Raw genomic sequence first — 18508 nt, forward strand, 5'->3', positions numbered from 1 at the left:
GTTTTCACTCGGGCGATCCCGCTAGATTGAATTGGGAAGAGAAGCTGCGGAAGGTAAAGCAGAGGTTGGGCATGTGGCAGGACAGGGCGTTTTCTCACTCCGGAAAGGTCCTAGTAATCAAGGTGGACATCCTGCCTCTGCTTCTGCATTTGGCCAGGGTATTCCCTTTGCCCGCCTGCTTAGGAGAGACCTGGTACGAGCTATCTTCCGGTTCATCTGGGGTGCGGGTTATGAGTACATCGCCCGGGTGCACATGTATAGACCAGTAGAGGAAGGGGGAAGAGCCGTTCCAGATTTGCCGGCCAAACTGGACACCATTTTTGTGTCCGGCCTGTGTAAGATTCTGGCTGAAGACCCTGACCACCTATGCGTCGGCTTTGTCAAGCTGTGGCTTGCTGCTACGATGAGGCACCTAGTGGTCTGGTCTAATAGGACACCTAAGGCCGAAAGGCTGCCCCGGCATTATGGGTTTGCAGTGAAATGGTTAAGAAAGCACCCAGTAGCCAAGGAGGGGCGGGCGTCCTTAGACCACAGGGCCTTATATCGGGCAGTAGTGGCAAAAACGGCCCCGGCCGTGGTAGGGGTCTCGGATGAGGGCTGGCGGCAAATACAGCCTGCTGGTCTTGACAACAGGCTTAAAGACCTCAATTGGCTGACCGTCTGGAATCGGTTGCCTGTTCGGGAGGTACTGTATAGGCACAGCCTGTCGAGACAGAACCAGTGTCCCCGCCCAAACTGCTCTGAGGTGGAGACAGTTGTACATGTGTTTTGGGAGTGCACTTTCACGCAAGCGGTGTGGAGTCAGTGTGAATGGTTGTTGGCACGAGTGTCTGAGGATTTCATTTTAACCAGGCGGGCGGTAGTGAGGGGAATCCCGAAACCGCGGAAGTGGAATCGTGGGTTCCTCTTATGGCTGGTGATTAGCCTGGTAAAATGGTATGTGTGGGTTTCACGGAGAGAATGGATAGACCATGGGAGAGGGGATTCGTGTGAAAGTTTGGTATGGAAGGTCCGGAGTGATATCACGAGGCGGGTAAAATGGGACATTGCACGGTGGGGTTTTGAGGCGGCAAAAGACCGTTGGAAGGGGTTAATCTCTTTAAGGTAACACTGGGAGGGTATGGTTACATAAGGGGAAGTAAATATGTGTAAATTATTGTATTTTGTATTTTTCTAATAAAAAAAAAAAAAAAAAAAAAAAAAAATCTGTTCTTATCAGTTTAATATCTGATACGTCCCCCATCGGGGGACCACATATTAAACGGATTTTTGGAACAGGGAGCTGGATCAGGAGCTTGCTCCGTCCTCTCCACGCATCGGCCCGGTATTGCAGCGCCTCCGGGAGCGGTGCACCACCTTCTCTCAGCGGTGAAAAGACAGACGTAGGTAGCTAGCGAGCGAGCGAGCGAGCGAGCGAAGTGGACTGGAGCTCCTTCTTCTCGGGTCTCGTCCCTCGTCCCCCATCTGTGTGTCTCTGTGTTCTGTCTCTCTCTCTCGCCCTCTCGGTTCCCGTGCTCCCTCTGTGCGCTTTCCCGCGTCTCGACTCTCTGGGCAAGCAGGCCGGCCCCCTTTTCGGCTCCCGTGCGTTTTCCCTCCAAAAAACTTAGGTTTTTCAGCCTTTTCCCAGGGAGGCAGGCGTGGCTTGCTTGCTTGCTTGCTTGCTTGCTTGCTTGCTTGCTTGCTTGCTTGCTTGCTTGCGTGTGTGTCCGTCCCCGTCCCTGCAGGCGGGCCCCTTTCGACAGCTGGGCGTTTTCCCTCCCAAAAACTTAGTATATCCACCTTTTCTTTCTTTTTTTTCGGCAGGCAGGCGTGTGTGTGTGCGCGCGCGTCCCCGTCCCTCCCTCCCTCCCGAGAGAGAGCTGCCCCTTGCCTCTGCCCGCAGGTGCTGGCGCTCGGCTTTGGCTTGCAGCCGGTTGGGCGCAGCTGCTGCCGGTGGGAGGGGCCTAAGCTAAGGAGGCCGGGCGGCTGGCGCCCCCTGCGGCTGCGGTCGTTGTCGGGCCGTTGACAGAAGATCAAAGAGCAGGGCCCCCGCCCGGGACTGGCAGGAAGGCAGGCGGGCAGGCAAGAGAGAGGGGGAGCAGAGTCCCGCGGCAGGCCTCTGGCTGCAGGGAGGCCGGCAGCTGCGCGGGTCCCGGGCTCCAGAGGAGTCGGCCTGCGCCACTGTGCGCCAGCGGAACGCCCGCGCGTCGGTCCGCGCCTTTGTGGGCATCGCTTCTCGGCCTTTTGGCTAAGATCAAGGTTCAAGTGGCTTGACCGCAGTTCCGAGGTCTTAGTCAGAGGGTCGGGAAGGCGGCGGAGGAGGCGACGGTGGAGGCGGCTGTTGGAGGCAGAGTCAACCGGAGGGGAGAGGACGGAGCGATGGAGGCGATTGGCGGAGTTGCGGCTTCGGCAGGCGGAGAGTGGTTGGGCAGAGAGGGACGGATGCGGAATTCCGTTCGTTTCGTATGGAAGGAGAAACCGGGAACCGAAAGGATGAAGAGAGAGGAGTTTTCGGACATTGTGCTGATCCAAGCTTTGGGCGTGGAGGTACCGGATGTTTTTTGTTATCAAGATTTTCCTGGGAAAGGTATTTTTGATGTTTCTTTTATTTCGGAGAAAGTTTGTATGGAGAAATGGAATGTTCTTCAAGATCAGAAGGAGAACTTGCCCTTTGTTAATTTTGTTATAGAGCCATTGTTTGCCAGAGAACTAAGGCCTTTGACTGTGCATATGCATAATCCGTATGTGCCAGAGTCTGAGCTGGTATGTTTTTTGAGAAGATTTGTGGACATTCAAGGGAATGGTGTAAAGGTTATGGACTCTAGGAATTTCTGGACGGGGAAAAGGAGGTACATGGTGCGCTTAAGGACTAATGCATCTGAGAAAGGTGGGTATGTTCACCCACCAGCTTTCTTTACGATTGGTTCGAATGGAGGTCACCTGAATTACCCTGGGCAGCCATTTGTATGTCGGAACTGTGCAGCGGAGGGTCACGTGGCAGCTGAATGCACTGTTATTTGTTGCAGAAGGTGTGGGGAAGTAGGGCACAGGGCAGAGAAGTGTGCCAAGCCCTTATCTTGTAATTTGTGTGGTGAAGCAAGCCATGTGTATAAGAACTGTTTTCAAAGGTCAAGGAGCTATGCAGGTGCAGCCCGGGCTCGATCGACTGCTGGAGAGTCCTTTGCAAGGAGGACGGGAGCGGTTCCAGGAGAACAGAGGTCTGCGGGGAAGGAGCCTATGGTGGCGGCTGGAGGTGTGGCGGAGAAAGATGGAGGTTTGGTGTTCCCTAAGCAGGGAGGGGGTCTGGAGGAGGTCACCGAGATGGTGGAGGAGTTGGTCGAAGAATCAGGAAGGATGTCGTGGGCGGAGAGTGTGCCTGACATTGAAATGGATGGTGATGAGGGGCCTTCGGGGAGCCGGGGGATGTCTGTTCCAGGAATTCCTAGTCGGAAGAGGGTGGCGGATCCGGATCCTGAGGAGGTGAAGGGTGACGACGACTCAAGTGGAATAGGCCAAGTGGCGGAGAGGGGAGTCTCTCGCAGGAAGAAAGTGGCGGCTGGTGATCCTGAGGAGGTGGAGGACGACGATCCAAGTGGGGCTGGTCAAGTGTCGGAGGGGGGTGAGGGTATTGACTGGTCAGTGGCTCAGAGGGGGAAGGGTAAAGGGAAGGGTGTTGTTAGGCAAAAGGAGGAAGTGGGTGGGCAGGCAGTGGAGAGCGCAAACCCCTTCGCTGTTCTAACTGTTGATATTGATTCTGAGAAGGAGGAGGACGATGTCCCAAAGGGGGAGGTGCTGATGGGAGAGGAAAAGTCAGTAGAGGGTTTGGGGCGTATGACGGATTTTTGGGATGAAGATATTGAGTGGAAGCAGTGGAGGGAAGAAAGGAAAGGTTGTATTCATCTTAAATGGCCTTTGAGGAAAAATAGAAAGGGGTTTCGAGGGGTAGTGGATAGGGATATGTGGGAAAGCCTTTTTGAGGCTTTGGATAGGAAACGGGTGATGGCTGTGTCACGGTATATGGAAAAGGAGTTTCCACAGCTTCTTTTTGAATACGCGTTTCCGGAAAAAAGAATGTTTAAAGGGCTACGGGTGTCGGGGAAAGTTAAAGCGGAGTGTAAAGATGCTTCTGTTACATTTGCTAAAATGTTGCGTAACAGGGGAAGTGAGAGTAGTGTTTCAGATGATGTCTGTGCTTAGTTGTATTTAGGATGGGTTTGTTCTATGTATGGTTTTGGTTTAATGGAATATGTTCTGTTTTTAAGTGGGTGTGATGGGAGGCGTGTGATATTGAGAGGAGAGCTGGTTTTGTGTAGAGAATTAATATAAGGGGTGGGAATGTAAATGAGATGTTGGTGGGGAACTGTTTCATTATGTTTTTGTAAATTGTAATGGGATGCAGACTGTATATAATGGGGTTAAGGGAATGAATGTATTGTAAGTTTGGGGATGGGGGTTTTGGTTTAATTTGCATAAGGGGCGGGAGTATGGAGATTAGTGGGGTTTGAGACTGTGTAATAGAGTTAAATAGATTTGTGTTTCGTAGGGATTTTGCTGTGTAATAATTTGTTGAAAATTGTATGAGAAATGTTGTTAGTATTCAGAAGTTGTTGTTAGTTGACTGTTGAATGGAATTTTTGTGTTTAACAGAATTGTGGGTTGATATGACTTAAGTTGTTACTATGACTAATGTGTATTTGAGTTTATGATGTGTTTTGTGTATATTTGGAGTTTTTTTGGAATTTCTTTTGTAATTTTGCAATAAAAAAAAAAAAAAAAAAAAAAATCTGTTCTTATCAGTTTAATATCTGATACGTCCCCCATCGGGGGACCACATATTAAACGGATTTTTGGAACAGGGAGCTGGATCAGGAGCTTGCTCCGTCCTCTCCACGCATCGGCCCGGTATTGCAGCGCCTCCGGGAGCGGTGCACCACCTTCTCTCAGCGGTGAAAAGACAGACGTAGGTAGCTAGCGAGCGAGCGAGCGAAGTGGACTGGAGCTCCTTCTTCTCGGGTCTCGTCCCTCGTCCCCCATCTGTGTGTCTCTGTGTTCTGTCTCTCTCTCTCGCCCTCTCGGTTCCCGTGCTCCCTCTGTGCGCTTTCCCGCGTCTCGACTCTCTGGGCAAGCAGGCCGGCCCCCTTTTCGGCTCCCGTGCGTTTTCCCTCCAAAAAACTTAGGTTTTTCAGCCTTTTCCCAGGGAGGCAGGCGTGGCTTGCTTGCTTGCTTGCTTGCTTGCTTGCTTGCTTGCTTGCGTGTGTGTCCGTCCCCGTCCCTGCAGGCGGGCCCCTTTCGACAGCTGGGCGTTTTCCCTCCCAAAAACTTAGTATATCCACCTTTTCTTTCTTTTTTTTCGGCAGGCAGGCGTGTGTGTGTGCGCGCGCGTCCCCGTCCCTCCCTCCCTCCCGAGAGAGAGCTGCCCCTTGCCTCTGCCCGCAGGTGCTGGCGCTCGGCTTTGGCTTGCAGCCGGTTGGGCGCAGCTGCTGCCGGTGGGAGGGGCCTAAGCTAAGGAGGCCGGGCGGCTGGCGCCCCCTGCGGCTGCGGTCGTTGTCGGGCCGTTGACAGAAGATCAAAGAGCAGGGCCCCCGCCCGGGACTGGCAGGAAGGCAGGCGGGCAGGCAAGAGAGAGGGGGAGCAGAGTCCCGCGGCAGGCCTCTGGCTGCAGGGAGGCCGGCAGCTGCGCGGGTCCCGGGCTCCAGAGGAGTCGGCCTGCGCCACTGTGCGCCAGCGGAACGCCCGCGCGTCGGTCCGCGCCTTTGTGGGCATCGCTTCTCGGCCTTTTGGCTAAGATCAAGTTCAAGTGGCATGCCCGCAGTTCTTGTCTTGCCAGAGGTCTAGAAGGCGATCGAAGATTCTGAAGAGTGCTTGAGCTGGTATCGCTCTAGGTTGAGCCTAGGGGGTTAAGGCCAAGCAGCAGCTGAGCTGGGTGGAATCCGGCATCAACGTTCTCTCTCTCTGCTCTCTCCTCTCCTCTCCCCTCCCCCTTTCTCTTGCTCCGCCTCCTTGGCCTCTTGGCTGGAAGTGGGTACACGTGGCCTGCCCGCGGTGCTTGCTTTCTTCCTCGAGACTCGGAAGCGCTATCCGCTCCCTCTCTCTCTCGCTCTCTCTCTCTCTCTCCCTCTCTCTCTGCCTCCTTGGCCTCTTGGCTGGGAGTAGGTACACGTGGCCTGCCCGCGGTGCTTGCTTTCCACCTCGAGACTCGGAAGCGCTATCCGCTCCCTCTCTCTCTCCCCCTCTCTCTCTGCCTCCTTGGCCTCTTGGCTGGGAGTAGGTACACGTGGCCTGCCCGCGGTGCTTGCTTTCCACCTCGAGACTCGGAAGCGCTATCCGCTCCCTCTCTCTCTCTCGCTCTCTCTCTCTCTGCCTCCTTGGCCTCTTGGCTGGGAGCAGGTACACGTGGCCTGCCCGCGGTGCTTGCTTTCTTCCTTGAGACCCGGAAGCACTTTCCGCTCTCCTCTCTCTCTCTCCTCCTGCGCCTGCACCTAGCTGGGCTTTGCCCACAAGGACAAAGGCCAGGGCTCCCTCGCTGCTCCTTTTGCTCTCTCTCTTTCCCTCCTTTTTTTCCCCTTTTTGTTCCCTTTTTTCTCCCTCAGAGATGGCGGACAAGAGGACTTTGATCCGGTTCCACTGGACAAAAAAGACGGAGCCGATGCCGACTGCTAAGGCCTTTTTCATGACCTTCCTGCGAGGGATCTTGCAGTTGGTGGCCGGCGATCTCTACTGCCTCCAGGACAACAAGGCAGAGAGATACATGGAGGCCTACATGGCCACGGACGCGGCATACGAAAAGGCAACGAGACTGGTCAGGGAGAAAGGTAAGCACCCTGGTTTCTCTGATTTCAGGCCGGAGCCTATGAGGAAGACGAACCAGAGGACCATTACGGTTTGCACGTACAATCCCTATGTACCAGCGGAGCGGGTAACAGCGTACCTAGGGAGGTATGTAACCGTAGTGGGAAAACCGACAGAGGTCAGGGACGAAGGCGTCTGGTACGGCAAACGCCAGTACCGAGTCCTCCTGAAGGAGGACCCAGAGGGCGTTGACGGTTTCCAGCACCCCCCGGCTCGCTTCAACATCGGAGCCGACAGGGGGTACCTCTACTACCCCAGGATGCCGGATTTCTGCAGCAAGTGCAGACGGTCCGGCCACAAAACAAACACATGTGACATCGTCAGATGTCACAACTGCAATGAGGACGGGCACCTGGCAAAAACCTGCCGGGCAGCCAAAAAGTGTGACGGATGCGGCGCCGAGGGACACCTCCTTCGCCAATGCAAGGTAAGCAAACCTTCGTTTGCGCAGGTGGTGGAAGCCGGCAGGCAGAAACCGGTCTCCAGACAAAGGGAGAGGGCTGAGAACAAAGAACCCGCACCTCCCCCGCTGAGACCCGAAACTGCCGAGGCCACACCCCCAGCCGCATCGGTGCCACAAGATGGCCGCCAGGAAGAGGGACAAGATGGCCGACCGGAGGAAGGGCCCTGGATAACTCCCAGCAAAAAGGGAAAGCGCAAGCGGGAGAAGAGACCCAGGGCGGACCCACCTTCGGAAGGACAGAAAAAGAGAGTGGTAAGGGAAAACCGTTTCCTCATCCTAGAGGAAACGGAACTTTCTTCCCTCCAGGCCCAGGAACAACCGGAGGAGGCGCTCCAGGAAATGGAAACCCTCCCCCCCGAGGCCCAGGAAACGGACCCCCCCTCCCCCGAGTCCCACGGACAAAAGGAGGAGGCAGCCCAGGAAGAGGTAACCCCCTCCCCCGAGGCCCAGGGACAAAAGGAGGAGGCAGCCCAGGAAGAGGTAACCCCCTCCCCCGAGACCCAGGGACAAAAGGAAGAGGCAGCCCAGGAACTGGAGCCCCCTTCCCTCGAGGCCCAGGAGAAACTGGAGGCCCCCGAAACCCCCCGAGAGAGGGAAGAAAGGAGCCTCCCCGAAGCGGTGGCTGAGAGTATCCTCGAGGACGACGAGGATTATTTTGAAGCCGCCCTGGAGCCCGGACTGATGGTAGGACTGGACCTGTCCAGCATGTTTTCCTTTCAGTCCCCAGCGAAACCTGGAGGGAGCCCAGTATATTCCCCCCAGGACCCGAACGAGAGGAGTTACATCTAGGCTAAACAGTGCCCAGATGTAGACTCCCAAGTTTCTACTGTAAGTACAGAGAGGAGGTTTACCTTTCACTAGTTTAACCATGACTGTGAAACTAACCTTCTTAACAACTAACGTGAGAGGGCTGAGAGACCCAGTGAAAAGACGGGGAGTCTTTCATGATCTGGCCTCAAAGTCTTTCTCAGTTTGTTTCTTACAGGAGGTCCACCTGAAGGATGAAAGCGACAAGCTGACATTCACCAGGGAATGGACGAAGGGAGAATCATGCTGGAGCGTAGGAGGGGTCCACTCTTCCGGAGTGGGAATCCTCCTCGGGAACCCAGAGATGACGCTGGTTTCCTCCTTCTCGGTGGTGCAGGGCCGGATCCTGGTCGCAGACATCGACTGGAGGGGGCAGAAGTTGAGAGCGATTAACGTCTATGCTCCGACGGAACCCTCTATCCGGAAGGAAGTGTTTGCTGACCTGGCCAGCTGCTGCACCACTAACAGACAGGTGGTGCTCGGCGGGGACTTCAACGTCGACCGGGAGAAGGGGAGCGACGCTAGCTCGGCAGAGCTGGAGTCGCTACTCAAGCAGTTCTCCCTAGTAGACGGCTTCAGACGGTGCCGCCCGAACGACGCCGGACCGACCTGGAAGAACTCCCGGGGAGTGTGCAGCCGCCTGGACTACATCTTCGTGCACACGACCTGCTCCCTGGAGTCGGCGACGGTGTCCCCGGCGTGGTATTCCGACCACGAGCGCTTGACGGTGGTGGCTAACACCAGCCTGCCGGCATTCGGTCGTGGGTACTGGAAGCTAAACCGGGAGATACTGGAGGAAGACGACTTCAGGGCACTGTTCCGGAAAGACTACGCGAGCTGGGGAGACCTGAGAGACGGCTACAGCTCCGTGGTGGAATGGTGGGAGTCGGTGAAGGACAGGACCCGAACCCTGGCGCAGACGTACTGCAGACGGAAGGCGGCCAGGGAGAGGAAGGAAGCTGCACGACTCCAGAGGCAACTCGAGGAGGAGTACAGCTCGGCTAACGGGGGAGGAGCCTTCAATTCAGCCCGGGCACGGGACCTGAAGGAGAGGCTCCGCAGACTGCACACGGAGAAAGCCAAGGCTTTCCTCGTCAAAGCACAGAGGGAGCATTACGAAAATAATGAAACCTGTTCCTCCTATTTCTTCAACCAGGTCCGGGGAGCCCAGAAAAAGAGGGTGATCCACAGCCTGAGACGGGGAGATGGAGAGGAAGTGCTGGACGAGAGCGACAAAGTAGAGGCGGCCACCGCTTTCTACACGGAGCTCTTTTCAGAGAAGCAGACGGAGGTGGAGGCAGGCGATGCTTTTCTGGAGGGGCTGACGGCACGAGTACCGGAGGAGGTGAGGGAGGACTTGGAGGGTCCGATCACGGCCGAGGAGCTGAAGGCGGCGCTCTTGTCCATGGAGAATGGCAAGGTGCCGGGGCCGGACGGACTCCCCAAGGAATTCTACACCTGCTTCTGGGACACCCTGGCGGCAGATCTGGTGGAAGTGGCGCAGGAGATCTTCCGCCGGGGGAAACTCGGAGACACCATGAGGGAGGGCGTCATCTCCCTGCTCTTCAAGGGAGGAGACGCCGCCGACCTCAAAAACTGGAGGCCGATCACGATGCTCTGCGTGGACGTAAAGATCCTGTCCAAGCTCCTGACCGGCAGACTGAGAACCGCCCTCCCCCACATCATCCACAGCGACCAGACGTGTGGGGTGGAGGGGCGATCCGTCAGCTGGAACCTCCAGCTGACCAGAGACGCCATCGCCTGGGCCGAGGACCGGAACGTGCCCATGATGGTGGTCAGCCTGGACCAGGAGAAAGCCTTCGACAGAGTGAACCACAGCTATCTGTTCAGGGTGCTGGAACGCTTCGGTTTCGGAGAGAGTTTCAGCCGCTGGATTCAGATTCTGTACTCTGACGTGGGCAGCAGAGTGAACGTGAACGGAAACCTGGGGGATTTCATTCCCCAGGAATCCGGAGTACGACAGGGCTGCCCCCTTTCACCCCTTCTCTATGTTCTCTTCACAGAGCCCCTAGCAGAGGCGGTGAGACGGGACCCCGTCATCGACGGCCTGGAAATACCGGGAGGCACGGGGGAAACCCTGAAGATCTCCCAGTACGCCGACGACACGACGCTGTTCCTGAGGTCGGACAGGGGGTTGAGGAGGGCCCTGCAGGTCATGGAGCAATACTCCAGAGCCTCGGGGTCGAAGCTCAACCGCCGAAAGAGCAAACTGAAGTTCTTCGGGCCCTGGAAGCACAGGACGACGGCGCCGGAGGGTCTCGAGCTCTGCACGGAGCCCCTCAGAATACTGGGGGTTTCCTTCCAGAGCCAGGACAACGAGACCAACAACTGGACTGAGAGGATCGCCAAGGTGAACGCGAAGCTGGGTCTGTGGAAAACGCGGTCGCTGTCCTACACAGGGAAAGTGATGGTGTTGAAAGCAGACGTCCTGCCGGCTTTGGTTTACCTGGCGGTGGTGTACCCGCTGCCGGCCAGACTCAGACGAGCGCTGCAAGGGATGATCTTCGGCTTCGTCTGGGGCGGCAGGTACGAGTACATCACGAGAAACCGGATGTGTCAGCCGGTCGAGGAAGGGGGTCGAGATGTCCCACATTTCCCCCTGAAACTCGACTGCATCTTTTACTGCAACCTCTGTCGGGCGCTGCGGGAGCCCATCGGCCACAAGTACCAGTACTTTGTCAGGCTGTGGCTCTCCATCCCGATGAGGCACTTGGTCCAGTGGTCAAACACTGGGCCCAAGGCAGAGAGGCGACCAAAGTTCTACACCCACGCTGTCAAGTGGAGCAGGAGGTACGAGGCCACGAGACAGCCAGAGCTCTGCACCAACCACAGAGCTCTGTACAAAGAGGTGAGGGGGCATCTGGTCGCCGACGAAAGGCTGCGAATTCCCAGACAAGTCTGGGAAAGGACGCAGCCTAAAGAACTGGACAACGAACTGAAGGACCTCAACTGGATGGCCGTACACAAGAGACTGGCTACCAGAGAGGTCCTCTACAGACACTCGCTTACCAGGAATCCGCATTGCCCCCGGGACACGTGTTTCGTCGAGGAGACTCAGGAGCACGTGTTCTGGAGCTGCCCCTTCGCCAAGGCGGTGTGGGGCAGAATGGACAACACCATGCAACTCCTGGGGACGGGTGTGGTGCTCAGTTACCAGTACGTTCTGCTGGGGCTGGCACCTACCGGACTGGACAGGGGGACGCAGTTCCTGTTGTGGCTGCTGCTGTCCCTCACAAAGAAAGGCCTGTGGGACGCGAGGAACAATCTCATCCGGCACAACATCGAGTGGGGAGCGAGGGAGCTGGAGGAGAGGATCCTGGCGGACCTCAGGAGGAGGATGAAGCGCGACGTTGCTAAATGGGGTTTCCCCACGGCAAAGGAGCGCTGGAAAGGCCTATGGACCCTGTACAGGGATTAATGGGTTACAGCAAGCGGTAGGGTTTGGAGGGACACTCATAATAGCGCAAATCCGCCCACCCTTGCAAGGATTGAAAACGGACAATCACCGCCGTTCCGCCGTTGTTTTAACTTGTGGAGTGTTATTGTATGAGATGTTTTCCTTTTGAGATGTGTTTTTTTCGGAATAAAGTATATTTTATAAGAAAAAAATCTGTTCTTATCAGTTTAATATCTGATACGTCCCCCATCGGGGGACCACATATTAAACGGATTTTTGGAACAGGGAGCTGGATCAGGAGCTTGCTCCGTCCTCTCCACGCATCGGCCCGGTATTGCAGCGCCTCCGGGAGCGGTGCACCACCTTCTCTCAGCGGTGAAAAGACAGACGTAGGTAGCTAGCGAGCGAGCGAGCGAAGTGGACTGGAGCTCCTTCTTCTCGGGTCTCGTCCCTCGTCCCCCATCTGTGTGTCTCTGTGTTCTGTCTCTCTCTCTCGCCCTCTCGGTTCCCGTGCTCCCTCTGTGCGCTTTCCCGCGTCTCGACTCTCTGGGCAAGCAGGCCGGCCCCCTTTTCGGCTCCCGTGCGTTTTCCCTCCAAAAAACTTAGGTTTTTCAGCCTTTTCCCAGGGAGGCAGGCGTGGCTTGCTTGCTTGCTTGCTTGCTTGCTTGCTTGCTTGCTTGCTTGCTTGCTTGCTTGCGTGTGTGTCCGTCCCCGTCCCTGCAGGCGGGCCCCTTTCGACAGCTGGGCGTTTTCCCTCCCAAAAACTTAGTATATCCACCTTTTCTTTCTTTTTTTTCGGCAGGCAGGCGTGTGTGTGTGCGCGCGCGTCCCCGTCCCTCCCTCCCTCCCGAGAGAGAGCTGCCCCTTGCCTCTGCCCGCAGGTGCTGGCGCTCGGCTTTGGCTTGCAGCCGGTTGGGCGCAGCTGCTGCCGGTGGGAGGGGCCTAAGCTAAGGAGGCCGGGCGGCTGGCGCCCCCTGCGGCTGCGGTCGTTGTCGGGCCGTTGACAGAAGATCAAAGAGCAGGGCCCCCGCCCGGGACTGGCAGGAAGGCAGGCGGGCAGGCAAGAGAGAGGGGGAGCAGAGTCCCGCGGCAGGCCTCTGGCTGCAGGGAGGCCGGCAGCTGCGCGGGTCCCGGGCTCCAGAGGAGTCGGCCTGCGCCACTGTGCGCCAGCGGAACGCCCGCGCGTCGGTCCGCGCCTTTGTGGGCATCGCTTCTCGGCCTTTTGGCTAAGGTCAGAGGTCGAGGGAGAGAGGAGATCGAGTGGACATCAATTTCTACAAGGACACGGTTGGATTTCTGCGTTTTGGACCCCGGACTGCTTTTTGGATTGCCTTTGGATTTTGGACTTCGGATTGTGCTTTTCACTTGGGTTTTTTTTTGGAGCGAGGGCTGCTTGGCAGCCGAAAGGCTGCTTTTTCATCATGGCTGCGGATCCCGGGGAGGCGAGGAAGGCCGGGATGAACCCCAGCGTTCGTTGGACCATCCGCTTTCACTGGAGGGCGGAGACGGAGCCTCAGGGAAGAGAGTCCTTTGAAGATGAGGTACTGTTTGGCATTCTCGGATTCAAGGCAAGTGAGATCTTATGCTTACAGGGGAACCGGGCGCAGAAATTCATGGATGTCACCTTCAGGACCGCCGAGCTTCATAGGAGGGCAGCGGAGAAGTATGCACAAGCAAAGGCGGAGGGACAAATGCGTGAGTACGAGTGCGGGGGCTTGCAGGGAGATAGTAGAAGACGGGTGGTCATCCACATGTTCGACCCTTTCGTGACGTACCGGGATGTGACGACCTTCCTACGTCGTTATGTGGAGGTGCTGAAAGGCCCAGATGTCGTTAGTGATACTCGTACGGTTTGGACCGGGAAACTTAAATATGAGGTCGAATTACGGAGAGATGACAGATCACGGGACGGCTTCGCCCACCCCCCGGGCACTTTCGCCATTGGAGCATTTAGGGGATACCTTTTTTACTGGGATCAACCAGACTTTTGCAGGAAGTGCCGAGGGTTTGGTCACCGCGAGGCGACGTGCACTGCCGGAGAGTGTGGGAAGTGTCACCGCACGGGCCACTGCACACGGGCCTGCCCGGTGAAGGAGTGCTCCCTGTGTGGGAACACAGGACACCTTTTCCGGCAGTGTAATCAGAGGGGCAGGGACCTGGAGAGGGAACTCCACACCTGGGTACAGCGCCCAGAGGAGGGTGGGGAGGAGGAAGATCAACCGGAGGGTGACAAGGCCAACGAGAAAAGGGGGAAGCAACGGGAGAAGAGACAGGAGGAGGAAGGGAGGCAAGATGGAGGACAAACGGGAGAAGAAGAGGCACGACCGGGAACTTCACGGGAGGTGGGCCGCACCTCCTGGGCAGATGTGGTGAAGGGGACACGACCCACAGTGGAGGAAGTAACACCTGCAGTGTCGGGACTGGTGGGAGAGGAGGTGGGGGCAACAACTCTCACCACCCTAGGGCCGAATAAGCAAAAGCGCTTACGGGCTGGGAGAAGGAAGAAGGGGACCCAGGAAAAGAAGAAGAAGACGGACGAAGGAGGAGATGAGGGAGAAAATCAGGAGGAGATGGTAGACCTGGAGAAGATGGAGGAAGAGACACTCCAGTCGACTTCGAGCGACTCCGAGCTCGAGGACACCGAGGGCTCTCTGCCTCCCGGGCAGGGATCTGGACCAGTACCCTGTCACGCCTATTCGGTGGCTCAGGACGTGACGGATGACGGCAGTCCGATAGTCGACTGCCAGCCCGGCGTGCTTACCCCCGAACAGGAGTTCCCGTTCAGCCCCCTGGGGCCGCTCCCTATTATGGACACCACGGATAGTGAAACCTCGGGAAGTACAGCAGGGGCAGCAAGCTCACCTGAGCCCAGTCAGGGAGAAGAGATGGAGAGTGACAAACCCCTCTTGGACCCACCATGACCCTCGTGGTGGCAACGGCCAATGTGAGGGGTTTGCGGAAGGCGGACAAGCGGACGGCGGTTTTCTCATACCTGTCTCAAAAGAATCTGGATCTGTGTTTTCTTCAAGAAGTCCATCTCAAGGACCTCGACGACGTGAGGACCCTCCAGAAGGCGTGGAGGAAGGGTCCTTCGTGGTGGAGCGTCGGAGGGGTGAACTCTGCCGGTGTGGGCATCCTGTGTGGTTCGCCGAGCTTCGCCGTCCAGACGGTCAGCTCAGTGGTCCCCGGACGTCTGCTGGTGGTGGATGGTACCTGGAAGGGGACAAGGGTCAGATTAATCGGCGTGTACGCCCCAGCAGACAGACGTCAGCAGGGCTCCTTTTTGAGAGATCTGGAGCCCTTGCTATACACCAACAGGGAGCTGATTATGGGCGGCGACTTCAACGTTGATTTAGGAGACTCGCACGGCGAGGGAGTTCACCTGCTGAGGTCCTTGATCACAGATTTCAGATTGCGAGATGGGTTTGATAACGTTGCACACCACACCTGGGACAACGGAAGAGGGATTTTTAGACGTCTTGATTATATCCTCTCCACTGTGAAGTGGAAAGTCCTAAGCAGGCAGGTGACCCCCACCTGGTTTTCAGATCATCAGTTGCTGGCAGTTTCCTTTGGTGTTGAGGACCCAGGCTTCCAGGCTGGGTACTGGAAGCTAAACAAGCAAGTCCTACTTGAGGCGAGATATCAAAGGAAGATGGAGGCAGTGCTTAAAGACCTCGAGAAGAAGAGAGAACTTTTCAGTTCTGCGGTACACTGGTGGGAATCCTGTAAGCTTATCATCGCAACGGTCACCAAAAGGTATTGTTGGATCCGGCGAAGACTGGAGGAACGCCAGTGTACCCAACTCCAGGAGGAGCTCGAGGCACTGTACAGCCAGCTGAACCAGGGGGGCGCCTTTGACGGCGAAAGAATTGCATACGTCAGAGGCCTGCTTAAGGATAAGTGGCTGCAGCGAGCAAAGGACTTCCTTTTCAGGTTGCAGGGAGTCTGGAGGGAAGGAGAAGAACGATGCTCGGCCCAGTTCTTCAGCGCCGTGAGAAGACAGCAAGAGCGCAGTCTTTTCGAAAACATCCGGCGTGAAGACGGGACTGCAGCCACGGATATACCCGGGATGTTGAGGTGCGCTACAGGATTCTACGAAGCCTTGTTTTCTGAGAAGGAGATCGACTCGAGCATTAAGGATAGGCTCTTGGAGGGTGTGGAGAAGGCGGTTGAAGACCCATCCGCACTGGTCGGGCCAGTGTCGGGGGCAGAGGTCCGAGCGGCAATGCTGGGCTTGAAGAAAGGCACTGTCCCTGGCGTGGATGGCCTTCCGACCGAGTTTTACCGCACCTTCTGGAGACAACTGGAGCCTTTCCTGGTGCAGGTCTTTAATGAGGTCCTGAACGACGGTGGTTTGGGCCTCTCTATGAAGACCGGAGTCGTCTCTTTGATCTTCAAGGGAGGAGACAAGGCGGACCTGGGCAACTGGAGGCCGATCCAGATCCTGTGCACGGACTACAAGATCTTGGCCAGGGTGCTGGGCGGCCGCCTGAGAATCGTAATGCCGGAGCTGGTCAAGGCTGACCAGACATGTGGCGTGGCAGGAAGAAAGATCAGCTGGACGCTGCAGCTGATCCGAGACGTCATCTCCTGGGTGGAGGACAGGGGCCTGCCGCTCATGCTGGTGAGCTTGGACCAGGCGAAGGCTTTTGACCGGGTCCACCATGGGATCCTGTGGGCACTTTTACGGAAGAAGGGTCTGCCTGACAGTTTTGTCAGGTGGATCAGGACTCTGTATAACGGCGCAATATCCCGGGTATGCATTAACGGAGCAGTGGGGAGGAGCATCCCCGTAAGGTGTGGTGTGCGACAGGGCTGTCCTCTCTCCCCCCTGCTGTACGTAATTTACATCGAACTCCTGCTTGACCAGTTGAGGAAGGATCCGGGAGTGGAAGGGATCCGAGTGCCAGGTGGAGGAGGGCAGGAAGCCAAGATCGCCGCGTATGCGGATGACATCACGCTCTTCCTAGGCTCTGAAAGAAGCCTGGGGAGGGCATTGGACATCGTGGAGGTTTTTTCCAGAGGCACTGGCGCCCGACTGAACCATGCCAAAAGCCTGGTTAAACTGTTCGGGACCTGGCCATGTGAACCGAGGACGTTCGGAGGACTGACGAGGACGACGGGCCCGGTGAAAGTCTTGGGGGTCCTTTTTCACAACGTGGACCCTGCGGGCTTGAACTGGGAGGCCAGGTTCCGAAGGATCAACCAAAAGCTGGGCCTTTGGCAGAAGCGGTCTTTGACCTGGATAGGGAAGGCGCTGGTGCTGAAGGTAGAGATCCTGCCCCTATTGCTCCACCTGGCAGTGGTGTACCCCCTACCTGCGGGAAGAAGAAAGGACCTGGTGAGGACCGTTTTTGGCTTCGTTTGGGGGCACTCGTACGAGCGTATTCGAAGAGTGGACATGTGCAGACCTATTACGGACGGTGGCAGAGGGATTCCAGACTTCCCGGTGAAGCTGGACTGTGTCTTCGTCGCCGGCCTGTGCGTTATCCTGCACGACAACCCGCCCCACCTGTGTGGCCGGTTTGTGAGCCTCTGGCTCTCGACGAGCATGCGACACCTGACCGTCTGGAGCAACACGACCCCGAAGGCGGAGCGACTCCCACCGCACTACCACCACGCAGTGCGGTGGCTGCGGGCACACCCAGAGGTTAAAGAAGGAACAACTGCGCTGAGCCACAGGCTCATGTACAAGACAATCTTGACAACAGAAAGGCCAGCTATCCTGGGTGTGCCCAGAGAAATTTGGCAGCAGGCCCAACCCAAGGGCCTGGATAACAGGATGAAAGACTTGAATTGGCTCGGCGTGTGGGGTCGGATGGCGGTCAGGTCTGTCATGCATGCGCATGGACTGTCTCGGCAGAGCCAGTGCCCGAGACAAGGCTGCACGGGTGAAGAGACCGTGAACCATGTGTTTTGGGAGTGCGGGTTCGTGCAGAGGGTGTGGAGGACCAGCAGACACCTATACGCACAGGTAAGTCTGGATGCCCCATTGTCTCTGCGGATGGTGATGCGTGGAGTGCCCGGTTCCCGGAATTGGAATGCCAGCTTCCTGCTGTGGCTCCTGATCAGCCTCACGAAGATCTACGTGTGGGAAGCACGGACTGAGCTGATCAGGAGTGGCATGGAGGTGACCATCGCAGGCATCTTGAAGAAAGTGAAAGCGGATGTGGTCCGAAGAATCCGATGGGACGTAATGCGCTGGGGATTCGCAGCCGCAAAAGAGCGTTGGAAGGACTTAATCACGTGGTGTTAAAGGTGGTGGGTAGGGAACCGTGAGTCTAATTTTTGTACTGTTTTTCTAATAAAAAAAAAAAAAAAAAAAAAAAAAATCTGTTCTTATCAGTTTAATATCTGATACGTCCCCCATCGGGGGACCACATATTAAACGGATTTTTGGAACAGGGAGCTGGATCAGGAGCTTGCTCCGTCCTCTCCACGCATCGGCCCGGTATTGCAGCGCCTCCGGGAGCGGTGCACCACCTTCTCTCAGCGGTGAAAAGACAGACGTAGGTAGCTAGCGAGCGAGCGAGCGAGCGAGCGAAGTGGACTGGAGCTCCTTCTTCTCGGGTCTCGTCCCTCGTCCCCCATCTGTGTGTCTCTGTGTTCTGTCTCTCTCTCTCGCCCTCTCGGTTCCCGTGCTCCCTCTGTGCGCTTTCCCGCGTCTCGACTCTCTGGGCAAGCAGGCCGGCCCCCTTTTCGGCTCCCGTGCGTTTTCCCTCCAAAAAACTTAGGTTTTTCAGCCTTTTCCCAGGGAGGCAGGCGTGGCTTGCTTGCTTGCTTGCTTGCTTGCTTGCTTGCTTGCTTGCTTGCTTGCTTGCGTGTGTGTCCGTCCCCGTCCCTGCAGGCGGGCCCCTTTCGACAGCTGGGCGTTTTCCCTCCCAAAAACTTAGTATATCCACCTTTTCTTTCTTTTTTTTCGGCAGGCAGGCGTGTGTGTGTGCGCGCGCGTCCCCGTCCCTCCCTCCCTCCCGAGAGAGAGCTGCCCC

The 18508-nt window shown here is 56.7% G+C and overlaps 2 non-coding genes and 2 pseudogenes across 2 annotated transcripts; all 4 read left to right on the forward strand.

Moving 5' to 3' along the window:
* Positions 1 to 1155: 1155 nt before the first annotated feature.
* Positions 1156 to 1358, forward strand: LOC148647518 (U2 spliceosomal RNA; annotated as a pseudogene).
* A 3359-nt stretch (positions 1359 to 4717) lies between these two features.
* On the forward strand, positions 4718 to 4915 carry LOC148647519 (U2 spliceosomal RNA). Its single transcript, XR_015926932.1, has one exon. It is a non-coding gene; the product is annotated as a U2 spliceosomal RNA (small nuclear RNA).
* A 6794-nt stretch (positions 4916 to 11709) lies between these two features.
* LOC148647520 (U2 spliceosomal RNA) lies at positions 11710 to 11881 on the forward strand (annotated as a pseudogene).
* A 5930-nt stretch (positions 11882 to 17811) lies between these two features.
* Positions 17812 to 18004, forward strand: LOC148647521 (U2 spliceosomal RNA). Its single transcript, XR_015926984.1, has one exon. It is a non-coding gene; the product is annotated as a U2 spliceosomal RNA (small nuclear RNA).
* Positions 18005 to 18508: the final 504 nt, after the last annotated feature.

This window comes from Lepisosteus platostomus, chromosome 15 (genome assembly GCF_059453375.1).
Source record: "Lepisosteus platostomus isolate fLepPlt1 chromosome 15, fLepPlt1.hap1, whole genome shotgun sequence".
In the NCBI taxonomy this organism is placed as follows: domain Eukaryota; kingdom Metazoa; phylum Chordata; class Actinopteri; order Semionotiformes; family Lepisosteidae; genus Lepisosteus; species Lepisosteus platostomus.